The 27,801-nt window shown below is 38.2% G+C and overlaps 1 long non-coding RNA gene across 2 annotated transcripts; it reads left to right on the plus strand.

The window, feature by feature from the left end:
• Window positions 1–26,716, plus strand: LOC102082358 (uncharacterized). Of its 2 annotated transcripts, none has more exons than XR_002064204.2 (5): window positions 1–72; window positions 1,339–1,422; window positions 8,435–8,529; window positions 16,665–16,824; window positions 24,476–26,716. It is a non-coding gene; the product is annotated as an uncharacterized LOC102082358 (long non-coding RNA). The 2 variants fall into 2 exon arrangements; XR_002064205.2 differs by lacking the exon at window positions 24,476–26,716 and adding an exon at window positions 17,211–18,621.
• Window positions 26,717–27,801: the final 1,085 nt, after the last annotated feature.

Here is a 27,801-nt window from a genome sequence, read left to right on the forward strand (position 1 = left end):
CCCTCATTTGAGTAAAGGTTCTCAATTAGGAAACACCAGCTCATCACTTTTGTGATTGTTTCTCCCCTTCAGGTAAGCCTACAGTGTAGAGTGTTACTAAAAAGAGTTATGGATAAAAAAAGGAATATGTTAATACTATTCAGAGTACCAGAAGAACGTATATCTTAGAAAGTCTTGCAGTGTGTGAGCAAAGTCCCACCAATGGGTTAAATACAGCCTGTGGTAGAGCTCAGTCCTGCTGCCATTTTGTGTATTTACATGTGTAAATATTAAACCTATTTCGTCTAATTAATTGTAAATTGTGTATACATTTGAGATGTTCCATGGAAACCAGCTCATCACTTTTGTGGGGCGTAACACAAGCTTTAGGCTTTATTTTTCAGTGTATAGTGATGTAGTAGTGATGTAACTTTTTAGTGCCAACAAAGACAGCACCAATTAACATTTATCATTAACTATTAAAGTGGTCACTAAAAGTCACTGCTAACAGTTTTCTTCCTCATTTTAATCTAGTTTAATCATTGTTTCAGTGATTTTTGGGATTTGTATTATTTATTCTGTTATACTCTACTCCATTTGCTTCTTGCAGAGTTTCGTTACACAAAATATCAATGTACAAAATAACAAGTGTCTTTAAATGGCTTTCTCCCAAGGCCACACGGTGGTTGTAGATGGTAATGAATTCAAATCAGTGTACTGCTGGTGAACAGAAAGTGTAATAATGAGGCAACCTGTATGAAACCTTACAACAAAAGCAGTAACCCAGCCCCAGTCCTCTAACCTGGGGCAATGCCTTTCAACTTCCTCAGAGGTGAATTCTTACATAATCCTCCTTCCAGCAGAATCCAACAGTCCTCATTATGGTCAGAGTGAACAAGAGAAGTGCGAGGAAAAAAAACTGGATCATTTGTTGATCAGCAGTCATGCTTTTTGCCAGAAAGTAGTTCACATGTCTGATGCTTTCTTACAGGTTTTACTCTTACGTTTTTAGGGTGTAGATCATTTTGTTGCTTTTAGCAAAACAACCATCATACTGGTTCACAAAATATCTTTGCAGCAGTTAATGTATGTCGTAACACTTTGGTTAGACTTTCGAGGTCCCTAGTAGGAGTCTTAATACGACCATCCCCTGATTTTTTTTTTTTTTTTTTTCAGTGTATAAATCTTGTCACTTTTCTGGAAAAATATATTAGCACTTACATGAACAAGAGTATGGTGCACATTTTTGTTGACATTTATGGTTTCCTGAGGATAAATACTATAGACTTTAGTAAAGTGATTGATGTCAGTGAGGTTGATGTGGGATTTTAATGCCTTGCAAACTATTCTCTGCAACAGAATATAATTTTCTTCAAGGCCGTCTCCATGTGCAGAACTGCACCACTTCCAGCCCTTTGATAACTCTGTGGAAGACGTCCTGTGGTGAGTTGTATACAATGAGTCAGGGATCAGGGAGAGTGCTGACGGAGCTAGCGTTCAGAGAGGAGGACGGTTGGGGTCTTTAGCACAATGCCTTAAAGAGCTGGCGGAAAAAACTGTGTGAAATAATACAAATTGGATTTGTACAAAGACCTCCTGAGTTGTGTTAGCGTTAGGGTTAGCAAAAGTGTTGCTACAGAGTCATTCTTAAATCAGGTAAAATCACAAAAAATTATATGCAAGTAGCAAGAGCACAATGATTCTTAAAAAATATGAGCTATATTTAATAAGGTAAGCTTTTTGCTCTTTATAGGTAGAGTTGTTTAATATTTTGATCACTGCCCATATATTTCTGGACCCTTAAATTTCTATGTAGCAAAGTTACCAGGTCAAATGAGAATTGTTAATATTGGCATTATTAATGATAATCAGTCTTGGAAGGTTACTTTTAAAATGTATTCCACTACAGATTACAGAATACATGCCCCAAAATGTATTTTGTAACGTATTCCGTTATGTTACTCAATGAGAGTAATGCATTCTGAATACTTTTGATTACTTAATATATTATCAAGCTTTTTACAGCTACATGAATGTACTATTGCTGTGTGATTTATTACTATTACTGACCGATACTCGCCATACCAATACCAACTCGATTTTTAAATCTTAATATAAAATGAGTAACAGTAGGGTGGACATTAGGTAAGGCTGCACTTTTTGCAGCGATCCCGTCTAGAAAACTATTCTGCGCGTATATAAAACAGGTCCGCAGCTCCGAAACGTATAAAGGGACCTTTGGCTAATATGTTGGGTTCCATGTCGGGCCCGTAGCCGAAAACTAGCTTTACTTTGTTGTTTGCTCCCACGGAACTTATTGTTTCGGAGGAAAACACGAACACAGTGTACAGGCGAGTCTTAATAGCTTACCTTACAACTGGGCTACACTACCCATGAGGCTACATTCTTTAGGGCTATGCCTGTAACACTCTGCCTATTGCTTACATATTAAATAATTTTTTGAATAATATTTTAATCACATCAGAGGTCACATGCTGGATCTGGCTTTCTCGACTGGCACTACTCCTTCCAATCTGAAGTGCTTGGACCTTGCTGTTTCTGACCATCTTGCTGTTTTCTCTTCTTGTTCTGTTCCTGTGCCTAGGCTCCTCACCAAACGTGCCTTTGGATAAATGGAAATTTAGCGCCAACTCCCTTAGATTGTCTCTTATACCTGGGCTGACCTATGGTTCACTACGACCTTTGTGCCCTAAAGACTACCAGCAGCTGACTTGAGATGCGCTACAAAAGATCTGGTCTGTGAGAGCCTATAAAGCAGCTCTCTCTCTCTTTTCCCTCATTTGCAAACAGCACAGTCAGGCCACTCTCCTGCAACATCATCCAACCACTTTGCTCCCTTGATCCACATCAACCTTCAGGTTCCACTGACCCATGCTGAGGTTTCTGGATTTCTTCCAGAAAAGAAAAAGTGAACTTCTCTGGAACTTTTTCCCATATCAGCTTCACAATGTCTGGTCATTGGAGTCCTTCAAAAAAAAATTCTCAAAACCTACCTCTTCCAGTCTTTTTGTTCATTTATGCTCTTTTGCAAAGGGTCCTTGGGTTTCTTGGAAGGCACTATAAAATCTAAGCTATTATTATTATTAGATTTACATGATTTAATCTAGTAGAACTTGAACGTAACAAGTAAATAATGTGCAATTCTACATATCAAGATGTATTATTGACAAATCATTCCTTTAATTTATTCACTTTCCTATTTTCTGGTTCCTTTTCACCTGTTCTGGACCAACCATTCTTTTTATTACCGACATATCTATGTGACCAGCTGGTGTTCTTACACAATGAGACAGCCACGCTGAGCTGCTCTGAGCTCCTCAATATATTTTTCACATGTTCAGCCCACCCACTGTAGTTTGACAGTGTCCTTGAGTTTTATTCAGTTAATTTCTATCTATGACCTTCTGTAGTGCATCTAAGTGTCTATGTTGCCACTGGCACAAACATATTAGAGCTCTTTTTTATTGTCATTATGACACGTCCACTTGAAAAACAAAAAGCCCAGGGTATTTACAGTCGTTTATTCAACACATAACACTGGTAAGCATGTGTCCACATATGCTTTCATCTTGCAGCAACAGAGACACTCTCACAGGGCTAACAGCTTTACCAGCATGAAGTGGAATTCTCTTCCTCAGAGAGGTCTGCAGAAGGTCACATGTGCAATCCAAGTGCAGCCAAACAGAAGCTGTCTCTAGTGTCAGCCAGTAAAACTGTTGGTAGTGTTGCCATAGGCTGAAAAGACATAACTGTTACCCCTTATCAAAACACGCAGGTGCTCACAGCTTGTCAAAAACTCAGTTTTCAGTTGAAAGCCTACAGGCAGGTCCACATAGCCTTTATGGCAATTATGCTAGCAAACAGTGCCTAATCACACTGAATGTGGGTTTTATGTGAGATCTTATTCTACTTTATTCCAGTTGGTTTTGAAGAGCTTTACAGCTGGGTGTCATTGTCCACCAACCCCACCGACACAGTAAATAATAAATGTAATAAATGTGAGAAGTAATCATGGTGCCCTATAATGCTGCTTACATATTTAAACGCTACTTCCAGTTGCCCTCTTATTCACAAGGGGTAAACACAGCTGGTAGCTCCACGTGTTTGATTTGACAGATTTATTTATTTATTTATTTTTACATCGGATGCCCTTCCTGACACACCCCAAAGGAATATGTGTCTTCTCCTGAAATTGAACCAGGGACCTTTGACTTTACACATTTTTAAAGCACATAACACTCAAGCTGATCCCAAACCATTCAAAAGTACACATGTCTGGCTGTAAACACAGAAGCCCATCCGCCTGCTCTTCAAACCTGTTGTTTACTACAGGTAGGCAATCATAAGAAATGTGGCTTATAAAGAGCAAAGCAGATAATGCCGCTTGTTTCATAGAGTGAATGAACTGAAGAGCTACATAAAGGCTCAATCTGACACAAATAAGAATTATCTTTGACTATAAATAAAAGAAAGCTACTTTAGTAGACTCAAAGAAAAAAGTATGGAGTTTGAAATGAGCATAGCAGGTCGTTAAATGTAATAAGCTTTCAGCAAGATGTCAAAAGTATAAACTTCTCAAAATACCATGACTGCTCAGTCCTTAAAAAACAAAGGTTTGGCCTTGAGTGAGTCTGGGCTGTGTTTCCCTGAAAGCAATTCACAGACAAAAAAATGATTCCAGCTGTGTTGCATAAATGATTATCATCCTTAAACTGCTGATAAAATTGAAGGTTTTACAGTCCTTACCTCTGCTCATAGATGAACTGCAAACAGGAACAATTTTCTCAAGGAGCTTTATATTAAAGGATCAATGGAAGTCTCTACAATTCTGAACTAAAAATCTCACTGATCAGACAATCTATGAGTAGCACTTGATGTCCCTTTTAACAGGAATAGACATTTATCACAAAACCAGCCTCGAGGAGTGGTAGACATCTGCTGTGACTGGTGAGAGATGAGGGGAATAAGACCAAAAAGAGGAGCATGGAGAAACCACAGAAAACACACACACAAAAGGTTGTGACATGTATCTGGCTTTTTCCCTCAGACACTTTGAACGTGGCTGTGAAGGTTTATATATGTTAAATAATATAAAACACACTGTAGCTTACAGCAGTGTAGCTACGTATAATGAAGCAATGATTTGTTTGCCAGTATGGAAGTACCTCAGGTGTCCAAAACAAGGACATACATTTGAGGTTACAGGTGAAGTGAATAACAGTGTCTCCTCATCATGGCACCTGTTAGTGGGTGGGATATATTAGGGAGCAGGTAAACTTTTTGTCCTGAAATTTGATGTGTTAGAAGAAGGAAAAGTGGGGAAGTGGAAGGATTTGAGCAAGTTTGACAACCGCCAATTGTGATGGGTAGACAAATGAGGCAGAGCATCTCTAAAACTGCAGTTGTTGTGGGGCGTTCCTGGTCTGCAGTGGTCCATATCAAAGGTAATCCAAGGGAGAAATAGTGGTGAACTAGCGACAGGGTCATTGAGAGCCAAGACTCACTGATGCATTTAGGAAGGGAAGGCTTGTCCATGTGGTCCAATCAAACAGACAAGCTACTGTACCTCCAATTGCTGAAAACAAACAGAACAATGCTGGTTCTGATAGACAGATGTCAGAATACACAATGCATCATGTTTCCCAGATCAAAGTTAACATGACAGAGAATATTAAGGTCCATGTGGTTCTGTGACTATCCTTAATCCCTAACTCTGGGAACTTATTGGATCAACATATTGCAGGTCCTGATTGCCATATATGTGAATATAGGAGGCTAGAAATATGTCATGTCCCCATAATGTTAGAGCATTAAAACACGCTGTGCATTCCAGTTACTAATCTATTATTTATGATTTTTCTAGCATATAAATCATAGGATCCCCATAGGGACATGACCTTTGCATGTGTTTGACATGAAAATGTATCTCAGCATTTTGTTGGTGACAAATCCACAGGCACTTCTTAATTTACAAGTCTTTTGTATCTCGTTTAGAGGCATCCATCATTTCATTGTAAGAACATGCAGTGCATTCAGAGTTTTATTGTGGGCAGCTGCATCTATTTAGAGAGAGCACCTATACCTAGTGGTCAGTGGTAAATTACTTAAACTCTACAATATCTTAAGGGATAAGATACATACAGAGACAACTGTCTTGGTTATTTAATTTGTTCACAGGCCTGATGTGCTGACATTTTTGCCATGATACTCTAGAAGTTGATTTTAAGACCACATAGGTGCAATTAAAATTATAAAGACAATTCAGGTAACATTGCGACTAGTAAAAACAGTAAAAACAGAATTAAATTGAGTACCTTGCCACATAAGTTTCGACGTTTCCAACTCTTTAATACCCAAAAATAATGATGTGACCTTGTTAAGATGGGGTAATAATTAGATTTCACTGCCTTCCGCTCCTTTTGTAAAAACCTCAAGACAGATTCACTTCTCTGAGGTCGGTTTTATTTAAACTCCCAAGGCATTAGAAGAGCCACCAACAGAGAAGCATGAGAAATATTCTAGTTGGCGCTCTGGTACAGTGCCAACCTTGAACATGTAAAACTGTGATTCTGAGTCTGGCTGGATTTTTGCAGAACATCAACACTTCTCATGCCTCTCATTTACTCTGTGAAAATACTTTTGTTAACTTAACCGTACTTGTTCTCTAACTTTGTATACTTCATTTACACAAGTGAACATCACATCCTGTTAAATTTAATAGTCTGAGTGCAACACTGGAGTCCCGTTGAAGGACTATATGAGTGAGAAGAAAAAGAATTAGAGGCTTGAGGTGCATACAGTGCCATTATTCTCTGTATTTTGAAAATCTGCCTGAGGAACTTTTTTGACCTTTACCACTGCATACTACTTTAATTAATCAAAGCACACCAGTATAGACCATATGCATATAGGCATATCCCATAGCAGCATATTTATGCCGATTTCCTTGTGTGTAACTGCAACAGTTTTTACATTATATTTGATAACAGAGCTGGGCCACAAACACTTACAACATAATTAGCTCTGCAATAAAAGAGTAAATATATCAAGAAACTGATTGACTGAATAGTTTCATAAATTCATCAAAGTGAAAGATTAAATTGGAACAATTCTCAGACAAAGGTGAAAACCATTACTAGATTAAGCCAGGAAGTATTTCACAGATGTGAACTTACAGAAGGCAGTATTTACTTTTGAGAAATTCTGTGCCAGTTTTATGTTTCAAATAAATCTATTTCATTTCATTTAATGCAATCAGAAGCTACAGTACTCTAAAAAGGGTCAAAAATAACAAGACATCTATAACCTACATACCTATTAAAATGTGAATCGAAGTGATTCAGGTGTATCAGGGGCACTTCATCTCAGTTCCTACAACCAATATTCTGTATCTTTCAGATTCCTTCACTGCCTCAACTCCCCAACTGGTACTCTCTACAAGTTGGTCCATCAGTCAGCTTTAGTCGTTGGCTCTGTGTTAGTAACTTACTAACTACTTAATCTCGCCTTGCCGCTGGCTTCCTTCCCCTAATCACTAATAATACCTGAAAGACTTTCCAACATCCAACCCCTTCCAACTTTTTATCTTTTTGGCCTGTATCTGTGTCCTGCGTCTGTGTTTTGGTTCGAATATAACATGCTTTTTCTATTCTTGGTTTTGTATGATATCATTGAGAGGAAAAATCTTGGCCATACGGCTCTGGCTGTGAGAACAGCAACACCACCTACCAGCTGTTAAACCTTCTGTTTGTGAGGGGCGGCAAATCAGAAGAAATGAGCTTAATGGGAAGGGAGTTAAAAGGATATTTTAAATAAGGGAGAGTAAAGGATTTAAAAAAAAAGATTTTTTGAACTGTGAGTCATGCAAAGTTACTTTTAAAGTAGAAAATTAACATATAAACAAGAAGCAATAATTTTCAGTAAAATGAAAAAGAATTTTTTTATTTATTCAAATAAATAATCATTAAGGAAAATGCGCTTGGCATAAAATGAATGTGTATCAATCAAGTGAATTCAAATTTAACAAATTCCACTAAAGTGTTGGTTTCATCTGACCAGAAACCAGATTGATTAAAATTTATAGCGTTTAAACCAACGATCAATAAGCTGCATGAATAGGTCATGACTTACACTTATATATTGGTATAATTTATCAGTTTAATGACTCAGAATCTGACACTGAAACACAGGAAGTGGTCCTCCTGTTGGCACTTGTTGTTTTTTATGGTTTTCTAATTTTTTCCAAGCTCATTTTTGATAGTTTAATCAAGAACCACAGCTAATAGTAAATGTAGAATCTGGGTAGTTTATACAGTAGGTTTGAGGAAAATCCTTAATGTAGACCAGGCTTTTACAGAGTGACAGTGTTTCAGCACTTGGCTCCATATGCACCTAGGAGCCAGTGTTTTAAGGTGCTCTTTTTTCACCCTTCCAGACAGCTGACAGCTTCAGAAGAGGTGGATGGAGAGGCCATAACCTCTGGAACATTCTCCAGCTGAGCTGTAGTCTGACCTTGGTCACTTTTAGACGGTAATTAATTAAACCACATGATACCTGACTTTGGGCTCGACTCCTGCCTGCCTGTGTGTGTGCACAGGTGACAGAGAGGCAGAATGCTACTGTTTGAATGTATGCATCCCAGAAGGTGTTTGAAAAAAACACATAACAGTGTATTGTGTGTGAGAGCTAGATCAGACTGAGTGATATATGAGGATGTCGGAGTACAGCAGGGCATCATCCGACAACTAGGTCTCTCCCCAACACACAAACATGCATACACAGATGCTTACAGAGAGCTGGGTCAGCACTGAGGGGCCTCTGAGCCAGCGGTAGGTTAAAGTCTTAATGACGGACATTTCTCTCTGGAAACTTCTTCCCATATGTTACACAGAGACTCCCTCAAATCATCATTTTTCACCTTGTTAGAGGAGCTTCTTTGGCTTTAGACGGAACAGATATAGAGGAGGAAGCCTGAGGAGGACAGGTGAGGAGAAAAAACTCAAACTCAGAAGGGAATGGAAGAGGTTTTTTTTTGTTTGTTTGTTTGTTTTCTTTGTCCTCCTTAGGGATGAGAAGGAAGAAGGCACAAGATGACAAGAGATGTGAAGTAATAAAAGATGGAAGATTTTCCATAATTCACAGACAAACATATTTTCTTAGGTGTCACCGGATTACAGCCAGAACAAAAACACAAACTCTGAAATAATATAAAATAATGGAAGAAGAAAGGTAGGAGGGGAAGAAATAGGAAATAAGGACATGGGTGTTACAATTTCCTTGTGTTTTAATCCATATTTTAAGTTATATTTCTGTTTGGTGTTGCTCCCAATTGATTCTACATTTCCCTACGCTCCAGACAGGATTATTCTGATGGATGATGCATGACAGCATTGCACCTGCCATAGAAACAGCTCATCTGACAAAAGCTCATGTGTGCCACAGGAGAAAAAGCACAGGGATTCTGTCTAACCTGCTACAGGCTGATTTGCTACACAATAGAAAGGCACGAAAACACCTTTAAACTTTATGTATGTGTATCTGTCACAGTATGTGCGCAATTTCAGTTGTCAGTACTGCTGGATGTGGCAAAGGAAGAATTTATTCATCCCAAAAATCATGCACTTGATGATGCAAGTGAGGCCAAAATAGGACAAGAAATACTCATTTTAGCCCCAAAACATCTAATCATTCTCTTTACCGGATAAAACTGCAGGATTTTAAAACTCAGAGAAATAATATTTTCCACTTTGCTGCTTACTTTTTGCATCTGCTTGACATGTGATGTTATCTGATGCATATGTAATGTTGGGAAAAAAACAACAATATAAAGAAATGACAGAGAACTGTAGTTAACTGCATAGATAATGGTATCTGTGCAGTATTTTCAATGATAATTTAAATGGTCCCTCCGAATCCTACTGCATTCATGGATGATTTGTATCACACACTTAATCAGAAATCTTTTTCCTCAGCTACCATTGTCCTTTTTTAGATCTGTTGCTTGTATTTCATGTGTCTTTCTCACATTTTCGTAACCACAGCAGCTGAATATTGCATTCAGCTGGCTGTACTCTTCTTTTCAGCAGATCTTAGCTAAATGAGCAACCTCTTCAGAATAGCGTTGATAAGCGCTGCAAATCAATTTGTTGTAGTTACACGGAGGAAATCATGCTTATCTGTCGTTGCTTACATTAGAAGTCTGCCATGAACCATGCAGCAAAGCCTTTCCTGCTCAGTCAACAAGAGAGCCGTGTATGCAGGAACACTTTCATTTCACAGACAGAAGGGTGTCGTTGCCTGTCCTTCTTAGCCTCCACTGCTCCTTTTATCTTATATTTGAGTTTGGTTGTCTGTTGAACATACTATCTTGTATTTTTAACAGTGCTCTTGACCAATAGTTCCCCAAGCTTTCTGAGAACCTTCAACTTACTTAGGATATTGGCTGCTTTTTCTCTCATTTTCAGTCAACTCCTTCATTGATGTCTTCAGAGGAATGTGAAAATGATGAAACTAGACAAGTGGAAATAAAACTATCTACAGTTGAACAGTATCTGAAAGAACTTGTCCTTAAAGAATTGAAAGAAAATACAGGATCTGAGCAATATATCTAAGCCTTAAGTTGATCAATCTATTGTTTACCAAAGCCTCGTGAGAAATGGTTTCAGTTAAAGGTTCACTGCCAAGAAGACATTCTTAAGGAAGGGAAAGAGTTAGAAAAGGTAGAAGTATGCCAAATTACACAAGAACTGGTGTGTAAATCAGTGGAATAGATTTTAAGGTGTGATGAATCCAAACTTGAAGCTTTTGGTTCAAATTTTTGTCAGAGTGTAAGGAGGAGGTCAGGAGAGAGGTAAACCTGAATCTCTGCAGCCATCTGCAAAACATAGTGGAGCTGTTTCATGGTTTAGGGATGGATCTAAGCCAGTGATGTTGGGGATTTAGTCAAAATGGATGGAATTAAGAACACATACAAGTAATATTAGCATCTCAATGGCAACACCTTCATTTTTTAGCATGACAACAATCCTAAATGCAGTAAGAACATACTTGTATAGAGAAACACACAATGAAACACTAACAGTCATATTCACATTTGGAGGACTTGTAGTAGATGCTAACACCAAGTAACACCACCGAGTATGATTGTGTGTGAATTTAGACAGATAGAAAGCACTTACATAGAGAAGCATAGAAAAAAGTGCTTGCGTGAATGAATGAATGAGGTCCTATATAAAAACCAGACCTTTTACCCTTTACCATCATCTCATAGATGGTAGAGAACAGCTGTGTGAATTTGTGAGAAAAACACCCCAACAGTATTTAACAGTGTGGGAATGAAAACAACATGAACCAGCATGTTTTTCTGAATATGCGAGGCAGTTGAGTCAGTTCAGCACTTGCCCTCGTCATTCATTTGATGTTAAACTTAGGTCAGACTCAGAGACAGAGTTTGAAAATATTCATGTTGAAATTCTGTTTAGAGGGAACGCTTTGCAAGCAAACACTGGATGTAGGAAAGAAAACATAATTAAGGGAACTTTGCCACATTTATACAAACTGCATTCCTTGTTTTTATTAACTAAACTTGCTAATTAGTGTTTTATACACAATTTTTAGGAGACAAATTTGATGCATCAGGAGAGTCAGGGGGATGTCAATCAAACCCAGTCTGTGCAGATCCAGACAGAGGTCTAATTAGGATATTGAAGTGAAAATCTGTGGGTGAACTATGGGTGTATAGGAGCTGTGAAAATCAAACTTTCAAATGAGATGAAGGCATTGCAGTACCTCATTAGTGTTTACAGGAAATAGCAGGAAAGTTTGCATGCAACATCAGAATATTGCATATGTTTCTTCTCCCCAATGAGTAGTGATGTTGCAGTCAGACGGGAAAGTAAACAGTAAACGATTTAAATTGTTTGCTAGCAATCTACATGTATTTACAGTGTCTGCATACCACACATCTTATGTCTTTAATGTAATTATCTACCCCTGATGGTCAACACTGGGCAGGTTTACTAAAAACCGTAATCAATCACTTAATGTGGTATTAAAGCAATTTCTGTTTAAATTACTTTACTTGTTGCATAATTTTGTGTTACTTAACACCATCTAATATGCCTTTGAGCAACTCTAAGCTGCCATACCACAGCTTTCAAATTCAACATATACAAAATCAAATCAAGAAGACATTTTAATGAGCAGTCAGCGTTTAGGTCAAGGGGGGTATTGTACTGCCAATTACCATATGCAGCATTCCTCAAGTGCTGTCTTTACTTTGATCACGTTTGCTTCTCAACAAGCTGTTCAGTCTAAACTACTGCTCATTTAGACATAAATGAATGTAATTCAGTTCACAAGTGCAAAAATTAAGCTGTTATTTTGTCTTATTACTCTGGTTCATGTGGAAAAAAATGTAGCAATGTCAGAGGTTTTGACAATACATTACACCCAAAAAGCATTGGTCTTGTTAATAATTGTATAATTGTGTTTTGGTTTTGGTTTTTTGCAAAGAAATGCATTTCGAGTCTATGGAAAGACTGATTCTTTTTTGAAATTTATCCAGGGCTTTTTGGAAAAAAAAATTGTCCCTCTGTTAATTATATTTGCTTGTTTTCCCATGAAAATGAGAAGGATGGAAACGGAATAAGTAGTTGAGGAAGCTGCAATGCCAAAAGGAAACTTGGAAGAGTGGAGATAAGCCCTCAGATGAAAAGAATCTGCAGAAAGGACCATATTAAAATAACACAGGAATGAAAAAGAAAACTTCAAATAGTTCTCAGTTTTTCTGTGGTTTTGTGACACTGAGAGTGATTTAAAGACCGTTTGGGAGATTATCAGTATTTTATTCTTTAGCACCTCAGTCATACTTTACTGTCCTCAAACTGTACATAACCAAAAGAAAAATGGTAAATTTCACATATCTCTATTTGTCTCTTTTCAACAAACATCATTATTGTGTCCTATTCTTTCCACCAACTTGCTTAGGGGCATTCTGTGGGCAGTGCCCCCTGTTTACTTCTTTGTTAAATATATTTTTTTAATTCATTACAGTTTAATGTGACAAGATTAAAATGTATGTGGTGACTGGGTATTAATTTCATGGTTATAGTGAAGAGAGAAATGTTACATCTCCTAAGGGACATAATGATTAACTTCTTGCTGCCCTTATGTCTGTCTTTCATAAGACAGTTGGACACTTTGTCAAATCTGAAATCAGTGCATGACATGCTGGACACTTTACAGTTTGCCAAAAGGGCAAAGAGGGGAGTGGAGGATGCTACAGCTACTCTGTTATACTGATGCCATGGCCTGCAATGACTTTGCCAAATTCTTCACAGAAAAAATCCAAAAGATTAGACAAGCAATTGGTACATCAACAGCAGATCCAGGATATGTACTGTGTCCACCGAAAAACTGCTTAAACACCATCAAACAGTTTCACCCTATTAACAGCAAAGACCTGGAGGACATCTTAGGTCAACTGAACTCCTCCTCTTGCTGTTTAGATGTCCTGCCAACAAGTTTTTTCAAAAAGGTCTCAAAGACTTTGGAGTCAGACCTGTTACAGATCGTAAACTTTTCTTTAATGTCAGGTGTGTTTCCAGAATCACTAAAAACTGCTGTAATTAAACCTATACTGAAAAAGGACAATCTTGACAAGACACAAATGAATAACTACAGGCCGATCTCAAACCTCCCATTTTTAAGTAAGATCATTGAAAAAGCAGTTTCTCAACAGCTCAATTACTTCTTAACACAGAATAACTGCTATGATGCCTTCCAGTCAGGTTTTAGACAGAACCACAGCACTGAAACCGCTCTGACCAAAGTGTTTAATGACATATGTCTGAATACAGACAGTGGAAAAATGTCAGTCTTAGTTTTACTGGATCTCAGTGCAGCATTTGATACAGTTGACCACAACATATTACTCAAACGACTGGAGAACTGGGCAGGTCTTTCAGGAACTGTACTAAACTGGTTCAAAACATACTTAGAAAACAGGAAATACTTTATATCAATAGGTAACTTCACATCTGAGCAGACAAGTATCACATGTGGAGTTCCCCAAGGTTCCATCTTGGGACCCCTTCTGTTTAACATTTACATGCTCCCACTGGCACAGATTATAAAGAACAACAAAATAAACTATCATAGCTATGCAGATGACACACAAATATATATCGCAATGTCACCAGGAGACCGAGGCCCTGTACAGGCTCTTGGTAAATGCATTGAGGAAATTAATGACTGGTTGTGCCACAATTTTCTCCAGCTAAACAAAAACAAAACTGAGGTAATAGTCTTTGGTGCCAAAGAAAAACGATTACAGGTCACCAGAGAACTTCAATCTATACACCTAAAAACCACAAACCAGGCGAGAAATTTGGGTGTAGTGATGGATGCAGACCTAAACTTAGAAAAACACATTAAGACAATAACAAAGTCAGCTTACTATCACCTCAAGAATATTTCAAGGATAAAAGATCTGATGTCTCAACAGGACCTGGAAAAACTAGTCCATGCATTCATCTTTAGTAGGCTTGATTACTGTAACAGCATCTTTACAGGTCTACCTAAAAAATCAGTCCGACAACTACAGCTCATTCAGAACTCTGCTGCTCGAGTCCTCACTAAGACCAAAAAAGTGGACCACATCAGTCCAGCTCTGAGGTCTTTACACTGGCTGCCTGTCCATCAGAGGATAGACTTTAAAGTTCTGATGCTGGTCTATAAAGCTCTGAATGGTTTAGGACCAAAATACATCAGTGACCTCCTGACCCAGTATGAACCTTCCAGATCTCTCAGGTCATCTGGATCCGGTCTTTTATCAGTTCCCAGAGTCAGAACCAGACATGGAGAAGCTGCATTCAGCTTTTATGCTCCTTATATCTGGAACAAACTCCCAGAAAGCCTCAGATCAGCTGAAGCACTCAGTTTATTTAAATCCAGGTTGAAGACTCACCTGTTCTCAGCTGCATTTGAATAAAACACCAAATCCACACTTTTAAGCTTACATTTCAAAATTTACATTTTAACTACTGATTTTATCTACTGTCCTGATTTTATCTACTGTTTTGATTTTATCTACTGATTTGATTCTATCTACTGTTTTGATTTTTGATTTTATATACTGTTTGTTTGTTTGTTTGTTTGCTTGCTCGTCTTAATCAATTTTAAATCATGTTTTTTATCTGTTGTTTTCAATGTTTCTGTAAAGCACCTTGAATCACCCTGTTGTTGAATTGTGCTATATAAATAAACTTGCCTTGCCTGCCTTGCCTTGATGCACCTGGAAGGAAATATAAACATGCTTTTTATCGCATTTCCTTTGTGTTTAACTGCATTCAGTCATGCTATGGCACAAATGTTCTGATCTAAATTTGAGATGGATTTTCAGCCCACTGTGTTTGCTTACTGATTTCCCAACAAAAATAAGCACTGTTCACTGAGAGCTTATCTTCCAATTAATGCTATCAGGGCTTTATGCTTTTATCAGTTTCATTTCTTTCAAATACAAACAACTTTCAAAGAAAACATCTGACAAGAACTGTCCTTAATTATGAATATGGTTAACACTGAGGAAATGTTCACAACTCTATCTAATCTGTATGGGTGATAAAAATGAGCTATAGGCATCATTGTACAGTAAATATTTGGGCACTGTCCTGAATAAGAAGCTTCATTCAATGCCAAAATAGCCCCATTTCAAAAAAAAAAAGAAAAAAAAGAAAATTAACAGTTCTTTACTTAGAAAATGAAAAGAACTATAGAGTGACCAAGCCGTGCCATAACATTCTTGTTACTATCATTTTTGACTTTTATCACTGGTGGGAAGTGAGCATTATATCCAACATCATTATATTCAACATCTATAACATGTTGAGTTTCAGATGCCTCCATTGGGGTACAGGTTAAGGCAAGGTGTACATTTCCTATGAAGTTTTTCCTTTAATTTTACTTTCTGCTCTTCTTGCAATATGCCCACAGGATGATCAGTACCCTACCATTGGAGGGAATGAACTTGTATTTTGCCTTTGCCTTCATTTTGCCTTTAATGGCAAAGTGAAACCACTTGTACTTGCATAGTTGTAGAACCAGAAAATGATTATAAGGAGAGACATCAAATGTGCTTTTCTTTAGATATACTGTCAGCTTTTGTTTTGTACGTCACTTTTCTACATTGCAGCTCTTTAAAGAGCACTCCCCCTGCCCCCTATGCATAACTATCCCTAAATATGTCTAAAGATTCTAAAGATTATGGTATGACATGACAATTTCCATATAGATGACAGTTGAATAGCACCTCTTAAGGAATAAATGTCACGATTGAAGATTAAATGGAGTCTGATTGCATCTGCAAATTGGAAGGAGAGCAAAGAGGGGAGCAATTTACAATTTAAGGCTTTATCAGACGTTTTGTTGGCTGAGTCTGTCTGTTGGATTTTGTTCAGTCCTGATCAGAATTCAGTTGCTTAGGTTTTGTCTTGTTTGTTTTGTTGTGTGGTTGTTGTTGTTGTTGTTGTTTTCTTTGTTTGTTTGGAAGAATTTCAAAAAAACTATGTTTACCATGCAAATAGAATTTGAAAGATGTGTAACTGCAACTAGATTGTGGTACTTTGTTGAGTTATGCATAAAACTCACTAAGTTTCTTTTTACAGGGAGTGTTCTTCCAGAAGCTGGAGAATAACAATACTTGGATATACAACGGAGAGTCCTTTCTATTCAAAGCAGGGATGCGAGGGGAAACAAGCAGAGAGGCAATCTAACCAAATCCAGAGACACCACAAGGACACTAGGAGAGACAGGAGGAAAGGCAAGGTAAGTGGATGGCAAAACAATCGTCACAAGGAACATACAAAGGTTAAGAAGAAGCAACAACAATCTGGTGAAGACTGAATGAATGAACAGCTTGATGAAGGACTGATCACGAGGAACATACAGGTGGAATGACCAGAACTGATTTTAAGGCCACGCCTCCAGGTGCACCTCGCCAGATCAAAGAGATTCACTCACCTGAGAAAAGACAGGAGATTGATAGAGAGAGAAGGGTGGAGGAAAGAAAGCAGGAGGAAGGTTAGCAGACAGACCATGGCAACCAGGCAGTTTTGTGCCTCTTGTTATTTAAACGTAAATGCTGTTCTGTCATTCTTCTTTTCTCACTAATTTGTGTAATCCACTTCTTCCCCATCTCGACCTTATCTCAGAGACAGTCGACCATCTCCAAGTCTTTAAAACCACCACTGTTTAGAGTCTGAGGTAGACTCTGAAGTCTATTTCACACCAGTGTTGGGATCAATGCTCTTTGTGGGAGGCAAATCGTCAAATTCCTTACGATTCAAGTTTATCCATAAATAATTTTCATGTCTTCCAACTGATCTAAGCTTTTTGAATTTACATTTAATCCAATGCCAGATTTGAACCTAACTGCTTTTGTTGTCTGAATACATAGTATGGAGAGTTACTTTCTGTTTATTTTTTCTTTGCTAAAAAAATGGAAACTGCACATACCACATGTGTCTGCTATGTCACCAAGCTTCTAGCTTTTTATGACCGTGTTGCAAAACAAATTCACTGTGTCTCTTCCTCGTGTTTCTGAGGACTACAAAGCAAAGGAAATTCAGTAAACCAGTTAAACCTTTCTTGCAAGTTAGCTGCCAACCAACAGTTGCGGAAAGTCTTTTAAGTTAATGACTTGCTGTAGCTTTATTACATGAGAGGGATTTTCAGTTTTAACACGCAGCTAAATGTTTTTTGAGCTCCTTCTTGTACTCTGTGGAGCAGAAAATCCTCTTTAACCTCTGTAACCTCCAACTCATCTTCTCCTCAGTTCTCCAGGCCAGCGCTCCACTCATCCCTTCTCCTCCTATCTTCTTCTTTCTCCTCCCAGCACTCTTCCAAGCGAACAGGTCCACTGATCTCTATTTGGCTAATCGGAGCACACACAGACACAGATGCACACACACATTCGTCCCTCTGGTGTCCAGCAGTGATTAATTAACTCAGATGCACAACTGACATGATTGAAATAGTTGTGTGTGAGAATGTGGGGGTTTTTTTTCAGTGTTTTTTTTTTTTCTTTAGATGTGTCCACAGCTTATTTGCATATAAACAAACTGCAACCTTTTTTGTAATTACATAAATGTTTATTTTGCCAACATTTGCATTCGGGTGTGAAAGCGTGGATCTGTGTGTGTCACATGAGTAATAGACACTCTGTTGCTCCAGGTTATGTTGCAATGCTCACTGTTGTCACAAACTTTAATATGCACGGACAGCCAACGTAGTCGGTCAGACATCTGCAATTTATTAAAACTGATCACAGCGAGTTTTTCTTTTGTTTGAGCGTTGCTTTTTATTCTGATGCTTGTTTTTGCTTTTTATCTGGAGGAAACCAAATCAAATATTGATTATAAAAGATAAAAAAGAAATAATACTAATCATAATAAAATTAATAACGCTGGAAAGGGCATCTGTCTGTACAAACTCATTTGGCAAAACTCTGGGGCAAACCCTCATGGGTCTGCATTTACCTTTTGATTCAAGGCAAAGAATTTCTTTAAAACATTTCTTTAAGTTGGCAGGATCTAATTTTAGATGATTAATAGATAATTAATATGAATAATTTAGGAAATTTAGTTGATTGTGTCCTATCTGTTACAGAAATATGTATGTCCTCTGTCAGACCCAAATAAATCATTTTTCTTTATTCAAGAACATGAGATTTTTACACGTGTTCTTTAGGCACATGTGTATGTGCTGAGGATAATAATAGATAATTTCTTCTAAGGCTTTGGGAATTGTTTTCTGGTTGTAGTTGTAGGTTGTAGGACTAGCACATCATTGTCCACACAAGGGACACTGTGTCAGCAAGCATTACCTCTGAAAAAGTATCTGTAAGCAACCAAACAGGGGGAAAATATATTGCTCCAATGTATCTCCCTAGTTTGATCCCCAGACAATCAAGTGCTACATTTTTGCACATGTACAAAATGTCTTGCAGCAGTGTTGCTGGGAGACACAGGGTTTATTGCAAGAAATCTAAACCTAAGAAAGAAATTCTGGTACCTACTATAAACCTAACTCGTGTCCAAAGCAGTAGCATGAAGGAATACAAACCATACTAATTAGCAAGTAGAAAGAAAACAGACATGGACCATGAGCTCCTTGTGGGCAAACTTGTTCCTTATTTCATTCCCCCTTTTAATAGAATTTAGGCTTTCACGACCCTCTCCTCGGCAGGAGCTCAATATTTGTGAGAACAGCTCTGATTGTACACCACATTTAGAACTTGTGACTAGTGGTAACCTGCTGGGAAAATGTGTGCTGAACATAATCTAACAAAGTCGCTTCTAAAACATCCCGTTACAGTCCACAACTGTTCAGATGTTGCTTAGCCTCTGAAGTGGTATGAAATGGTACATAACTGCCAAATATTGGACAATACTGTATACTATGCAACATCATGCATTGAAGAAAAGCCCAAAAGTGTTAAAGCTAACCCTAGTTTCGAGGGATAACTCAGAATTTGCTCTAAGTCCAGATCTTACGACTGTCTTGCAATTTGAGCTATTAAACAAATACAGCACATCGATGGGGGAGAATCATTACTGTGTCACATAAGTGTCTTCAGAAGATGTACATGCATTTTAAAATGTAAAGCCTCTAATTGCACAGGAAAAATGGTGGTTGTCATCTTCCTGCTCTATCTACCTGTTCCATTTTGTGCTTGAGACCTTTTCAAAGTTGACGGCATCCCTGCTTTTCAGCTCATATGATTAAATCCACCTTCTTGTTGGAAGAAATGGAAATGTGAGGGCAGAAATTAATTCAGCATCTCACCACTGTGTGTATCTGTGATGAATGCAAGAGTGAACATTTCATTTACTTGCCATCCTCCCTCTTAATTTCACCACATTTTCCACTGATTGTGTGTCTCAGCTTTGATATCCTCAGGAATGTGCTGTCCTACTCTGCAATCCACTGTCGTACTTTGAGTGTGTGTGTGTGTGCGTGTGTGTGTGTGTGTGTGTGTGTGTGTGTGTTTACATAAGCAAGGATGTCAGTGTATGTGTGTGTGCTTCTGTTGAATGTAACGTCCTGAGGGCCATGACACAATATTCATGTCGGTAAAGGCAAAATCAAAAGATGAAGGAAAGAAACAGGAAAAGGAAAGAAGAGGAATGAAACTGTTTCTTTCTATTATAGTTTATTTGCCGGGTTATAAATATTATTTGGTATGGAAAAAAAAATAGCCATGATCCTTTGAAAAACTTAGTCAAAGTCAGTCAGACTAACAATATATGTCATATAGACAACCTTTTTGCCTGTCAATTAAGATAAAACTAAAACAGCAAAATACTACAAAAAGTTTGATATTTCACATCAAAAGCAATTATTCAATTTCACCTGTTAAGGTTCAATGTTGAGAGAGGAATCCATAAATAACCACAGATCCGGTCCGGTGTGCAATTAGACAGCATTTTAATAAACACATGTGTGAGTCCGACCGCTGTGCAGATTTCAGCGTCGAACTGAACTTACAATCATTAGACAAAGGCTTTATAGGGTTTGCAGTCTTCCTGTTACCAGGCAGACTTAAACAAAGCATACGTCACTCCAAAACCACAATGACTCTTAACATAGTCTAAAACAGAACATCTTCTTCGGGTCAACGCCAGGTGCTTCCTGTCCGCCCGCCTTCGCTGTCGCTTATCTTATGGGACATCTGGTGCACTTCCTCTAAGTACGTCGGCACAATTCTGCACTTGCAGCAAAAATACATCTTCACTTCTGCCCTACCAAAATAGATCTACTATGGTGTGTATGTGTGTGTGCGTACACGTGCGAGGGCGCGTGCATGCTGTGTACTGCGTACGTGTCATGACCTCTCACTATTTGTGTCTGTATGTGTGTCTCGCCCTTAAATGCTCTCACATCTCACCCGTTACACTTCTGACCTTTCACCAGAACAGAGGCTCATCCTTACATATAATAACCTAACTGGAAATATATATGTAATCTACTGAATAAATGTTTTAATCAAAAGCCTCTACTAAAAGCTTAAATCAAAGATAAATGCATAATAAACACCCTACTCTTTGGCTTGCGCTCACTCTGCTTTCGGTTTCACTTCTGCAAAACCTGCAACTTCAAAAGCCTATAACTTCCTGTCTCATTTCGGTTTATAGATTCAACTCAACAGTTTAAAGTGGTTCTTACTGGACCTGTAATAAAGACTAACACGATACCAATATATTTGAACATCTGAATGCAATATCAATACCTCTCGTATCAATACCTCTTGTATACATATGCTTGCTATATGTTTATGATGCAACAGCAATGACAGTAATACCAATAATAACAAAATAATAAATCAAAATAACAAAACATACTACTTCCTTCTCCACACACCCTATCACCGGCATCCTCCTTCTTCACACCAACACACCATGTCATTATATGGATTGCATTTATATAGCGCTTTTCAAGGCACCCAAAGCGCTTTATAATTCCACTATTCATTCACTCTCACATTCACACACTGGTGGAGGCAAGCTACTGTTGTAGCCACAGCTGCCCTGGGGCAGACCGACAGAAGCGAGGCTGCCATATTGCGCCATCGGCCCCTCTGGCCAACACCAGTAGGTGGTGGGGTAAAGTGTCTTGCCCAAGGACACAACGACCAGGACAGAGAGCCGGCGACCAGATCGAACCAGCGACCTACCAGTTACAGATGTGCTTCCCAACCCCCTGAGCCACGGTCGCCCCGTTAGATCCATGAACCTTCTCCTGGTCTTCCTCTTTTCCTTGTTTAAAATCCTTTATCCCCTACCCCTCCTCTGCACATGTCCAAACCACCTCAGCCTTGTCTCTCTCCTTTTATCTCCAAACCACTCACTGTGAGCTGTCCCTCTGATTACTCATTTCTTATCCTGTCCACTCTGATCACCCCCAATGAAAATTTTCAACCTTGCCACCTCCAGCTCCACCTCCCCTTTTTCTTACTGCTACAATCTCCAAATCCTACATCATAGCACGTCTCACTACCACCTTATAAACCTTCCCTTTCACTCTGGATGCTATCCTTCTGTCACAAATAACCTGTAACACTCGCACTTCTTCTTGTCTTCTTCACCTCTCTTGTGCACTGGCCATTGCTTTGGTATTTAGACACCTTCACTACCTCTACTTCCTGCATTTCCACCTTTCCACGTCCCCCTTATTCACACGGATGCAGAAGATTTTGCTTCGCCTGACTCGTTTCTCCACTGCACACCTCCACTTCTTCAGGCTGCTTCATACTTTCCTTTTTTCAATATTTTTGTCAAGCTAATATAAAAAAAGAAGAAATCAGATCAATATGGCATTAAATCTATTTCAGATGGGAAAAAGTCTAGATGCAGGTATTTCTAGAGGGAAATGATGCATTACCATCACAGTGTTTGTAATGCTGCTTACATAAAAACAAAATAGAAAACCCTGGCTTTTCTGTCAGATGGCACAAAACCATTTAATCCACATTCTTATTCCATCCATTTGATCTTATATCAGCTGTTAGTGGGAGCTTTTGTCTTAACCTTAGTTTCATGCCAGTTCTTGTAGGTCACTGAGGGGACAAATGTGTTTGTGCTTAAGTGGGGGGGTGGCAAACTGTCAAGCAGGAAAACATGGCAAGACAAATGAGGGGGCCGTGGGTTCGAGCCCTGGGCAGCACACAAGCCTGATAGATGGGTGAAGACTGACTTACAACGTCTGGGTTATTGATGGTTACCCAGAGGCGTTAAAAATACATTGGTGACTTTAACACATACACACATATACACATTCACAAAGAAATGTCCTTTAAGCTGCTTTCTCCACATCTTGGCTCACAAATTGAATTATAAAATGTTTTGAACCTAAACATTTGATTTCACTTTTCACTTGAATGTTTGGTATCAGGATATGTAGTTAGTGACATGTCATTCAGCTAAAAACCCTCTAAGGCAGATCTTGTATTCTGGATAAATTAAAACGATTTTTATTATTACATTTTATTGAATGAATTATTATTAAAGTTCTTTGAGCTACACAATTGCATTTTTACATTATTGTTTATTATTAGCTATTTCTTAAAAAGTTTATGGCACTGTTTGAATGCGGTGTGATTTTATGTAATAATGATAAAAAATGTTATTGCTCAGGAAAACAACACTTAGACCTGTCCACGACTAGCCTGATGAATAGTGCACAGAGAAATTCAGTAAAAAGAAACAAATGTGTTAAGATTTCTGGAGGCCATAAAACAGATAAAAATTTAAAAAAAAAAAACCAAGGAAGAAAAAAATGAATGACAGGAAGATAGAAACCAACATATAAAGAGAGAATTCGGGAAAGAGGAATGACTATAATGACTAGAATAAACCTGTCTGTGTTGTGTCTGAAAACTTCATAGTTTGCTTTGTGATATGAACAGAAATGCAAGAATTTTTGTGAGAATTTATACATAAAGGAAAACAAATTCAAACTAAGTTGAAAATGAATAAAAAGGAAAATTACTTTTTACTGTAATGAAACAAAAAGGTAAAAAAAAGAAAGAACATAATTTATGCAAACAATAACAGTGTTGCCACAACATAGAGGGGTATGTCATGATTTTGGTGTTCTGTGTTTTTTTTTTTTACATTTTTACATTCTTCCTCTGTTATAAATTGTACTTCTTCTCTTTGTTTTGGTTCCGTCCTAAGTAATTGTCTGTCCTAATGTGTTGTAACATTTGCATTAAAGTGTTGCAGACACGTAACTACTAACTGTGCGATGTTAATTTGTGCTTCACTTGTGACAGTCATGGATGTGTGACAGTCATGTGACAATCTAAGATCAAATGAAAATGGTCAGAGTCATAGTCAGCAACCATCTGGCAAGTACAGGTCATGAGAAAAGAAATAAAAATACAACGGGAAGGCAAAAACCTCTGTGATATAGATATGGTCATGTGTCTGCAAACATTAAGCTCTAGTGAAACTGCGACACAAACCAGAAATGGAGAATGTTTGCCTTCAACATAAAAGTGCCTTGTGAAACATGTTGACTGGAGTGCTGAGGAACAACACCAACAAAAACTTATGCTACTGCTTGGCTAGTTGACAGACAAACATTTGTACATGTTTTGGCAGGAAAAAAAAGTTGAAAAGCTGCAGGCAACAGTGGCAAACTGCTAGCAACTAGTGGTGGCAACCGGTTTCATCTAGAGAGAGCCAGCAACCTACAGAAACCACTGCCAACTATTTGGGGAATAAATATTTTTCCATAGCAACGGGTAGTTATTTCACATCCAAAATGGCAGACAACTCTCAAACACTGTGAGCATGACGTCATGTGTGAAACCTTAACTGAATTTTGTGTTTCGTGGGTTTACTGGTTTATAGTCCTTAGATTTACAGTTATTCATTGTGTCTGATCTTTTACCTTTTCTGCTTCTTTATAGGTTTATGTTCAGATGTGCTCTATGTTCATGTGCCTCACTGACTGTTGGTGTATGACGTCTAACCGGATAAAGGATTTGGATTTTACTCTTTGTGCTTTTGGGTCCTCTTCCTCCCTGACTGTTACATGGGGATGTAACTTACTACAGAAAGGTGGATACAACAATGACATGTACCCTGAACACCACCCCTCCCCCCACCCACAATTGCCCCCAGTATTTCCTTAAAGTGGATATTTAGTTTAAAATTATTAAATTAGATACGTTTGACCTTGGCTGACAAACATTCCAAAAGGTCAATTCACACTTGCTCATGTACACTGTGTTTTGCAACACATACACAGTGTTCACTGAGCCATACGACATTAGGATACAAACACACACATGCACACTGAAGACATACCTTTCAGCTGATTCGACAAACTTGGTGCGTATGTGTGGGGAAGGCTGGCGCTTTGGGGGACTATTATTGTCTTTTCTCCGGACACACGCACATATCACAGATCCTCATTTACACATAAATGCACATAAGCTCAAGTAATCTCAGCCTCACACATACACACACTCTCAGAGAGAGCATAGGTTAGCTGCTGAACTGTAGAAAGGTTCAGTGCACTCTGACACTTAATAACAAGGGTCCACGTCAGATTTCATTTCCTGTGTGACTCTTTGCCCTTTCTCTGTCACTTTTTGCTTTCCTTTCCTTTCCCCTGTGATTTTCTTCCCTTTATTTCTGCACTGCTCATAGTCTCGAGTGGAGCCTCCAAGAGCAATTTTAATCTAATGTCTGCGTTTCACAGAGACTTGTTCTTACATAAATGAAATTTATTGTGTTCTTCGGCATGCATCTTTGATGAGAAACTCACTATTCACTAAAATTTAAAAAAATAGAGGAATCATGATTTAACAGCAAATATGGGCAGTGTGGCTGTTGAGCTTTCTATCTGTCTGAACCAAAGCCACTTATTTCTGGGGCAAAAACAAAGCCTGGATCACAGTGTGAAGCACGCCTACACTCACCTATTAATAGATTATTTTCAGAGTCATAAGAAAGACGTTATTTTTCCAATTCCTCCATCTGACTTTGTTCCTTATTAAGTTATTGGTACTAAAGTGGGTCGAAGTGTCGTGGCTGAGAAAGCCAATTATCTCTTATCCTCCTGTGAGACCTGCCTTTAATTATCAACTTTTTATAACTCCGGTCTTAATGATATAGCCATCGGTGTCTGCATCTGTGTCTCACTATCGTCCCTCTGTCTGGATTTTCTTTGTCTGTGGTTTGATAACTCTGTTTTATGAAACAGCCTGTGGGATGTGTCCCTGAATCTGACACTCTAACCTTATTCTAACATCTGATTTCAGCACATACTGCATTTCTTCTTCTATCTGCACTCAAAGAAATGAGTTTCAACACTCTAAAGACTACAAATTATTCTGAGAAATAAGCAAATTCAAAAGAAAATTTGCTTTTTATTTGACTGTTTTAAAGCAGTAGTGCATACTGAGAGGCCGCGTCCTGACAGTGAGTAAAATAAAGCTTTAAAATTAATCTGTTCTCTTAGTTCACAGAAGAAACATAATGTTAGCTGTGTAAGAAACACATTATGCTTCTGCATATATGATATGATGGTTTGATTGATCACAAATGCAACAGATGCTGCTTCCTGAATGTATATATGTTAAAACATAACAATACAAGACATCACTGAGTCCAACTCATTTATTATTTTCAACCTATTTTTTCATCCTTTTATATAATCTTTTTTAAATTGCACTTAATTTTCCACATGACGGATGATTGTAATTGGCCTTTGCCACTTAGAAATCAGTCAGCAAGACAGCAGACAGATTTGTGTCTTGCCAGTAAGAGCGCTGCATCTGCACTGTAATATGAATAGCACTTGTATTGCACTTTACATTGCCACCTAATTAAAGAAAAACAAGGCTTCCCAAACATTAACATTGGAGTGTCAGTTCAGGCTTCAAACATTTTATAATTTTAAACAGTTATTTAACAGTGCAACGCTTTTTTTAATCCAAATTTTTACAGGCAAGTGCTGTGATCAGAGAAATAATGAAACTGTTCCCTTGAGCTCTGTTCTCGAGCTATAGCTTGAGAGCCCTAAGACATACCTTTCCATTTTACGGCCTCATTTTCTGTCAACTGAAACTAAATTAATCTTGGTTACAAGCAGTGGAGATGCAATCAAAGCACATTTGCACATCTGGTTCACGGGAAACACATGGAGAAGTTCCACCTAATGAGTGCTGATTTGTTGTAATGCTTCTGATGCTGATCTGCCATTGTCTTGTTATTGTCTGCTGTCCCTGCACAATAAATTTGCTTTCAGAATACAGTATTTGTTTTATATTGTTCTACTTAAAATAGCTTGAACATTTTCAGCACGTTTTCCTGCCTTCTGACCTTGAGGCTTGAACGGGAGGCTCTCAAAAGTGATCTAGGTGTACAGGATAGATCTTTTCTAACTAGCAAAAAAAGTTGAGAATTTATCATCGCTGTGATGGACTGGCAACCTGTCCAATAGCTGTGTTAAGGGGCTGCCCTTCCATGCCCACGCTGGTTTAGAAATTGAATGTGTGGATGGGTTTTTGGATAACGAATAAATGAATATTGGAATATTCATAAAAAATATAATTTTCTGGTAAATGTGTCTTTCTGATAATTTATGTAATAAATGTAATAAATTTACTGTTATACAAAATGTATTGTGAATGCTACACACATTACCAGCTTGCTGAAGGAAAGACTGTCATAGGGTTGCTTGAAGAATACATTTGAAACTCAAGTGGTATGGTGATGCTATCAATAGAAGGCCAATGATATATGCCTGACATGCCTCCTCGCAAGCTCTAGGCTCAAAGTCTGGAAAAAAAATCCTTGAAGAACCCTTTGATCCTAGTGATCACAAATGTAATGAGCTCTCCCTTTGCTCATGCTGTATCTCTTCAGCAAATATGATGGAAATCAGCAGATAAACAGGCAGAAAATTGGCTACAAAAAAACTGACCTCCTTTAGGGTAGGTAATCAGAAACAATGAAGGTTTTTCAGGCCCCGCCTGCCCCGAGAGGGTATTAAGTCTACAGGAACACATCTAGAAGGTTTAATAGCATGATCCTGAAAGTCTCAAGATGGAAGAAGAGCTCCAGTTTATATTTTAGGAGCAACTTGGAATCACTTGTCTATTTACATTTCACTGCCTGCTCATTGCTGTCTAATGGCATCCAGCTGTTCTTAGAGTCCCCAGTTCAATTTGCTACCAGTAGAGTCACAGGCTCTCAGACACTATTGAAAAAAAAAAAGAAAAAA

Source organism: Oreochromis niloticus, linkage group LG13 (genome assembly GCF_001858045.2).
Source record: "Oreochromis niloticus isolate F11D_XX linkage group LG13, O_niloticus_UMD_NMBU, whole genome shotgun sequence".
NCBI classification, from domain to species: domain Eukaryota; kingdom Metazoa; phylum Chordata; class Actinopteri; order Cichliformes; family Cichlidae; genus Oreochromis; species Oreochromis niloticus.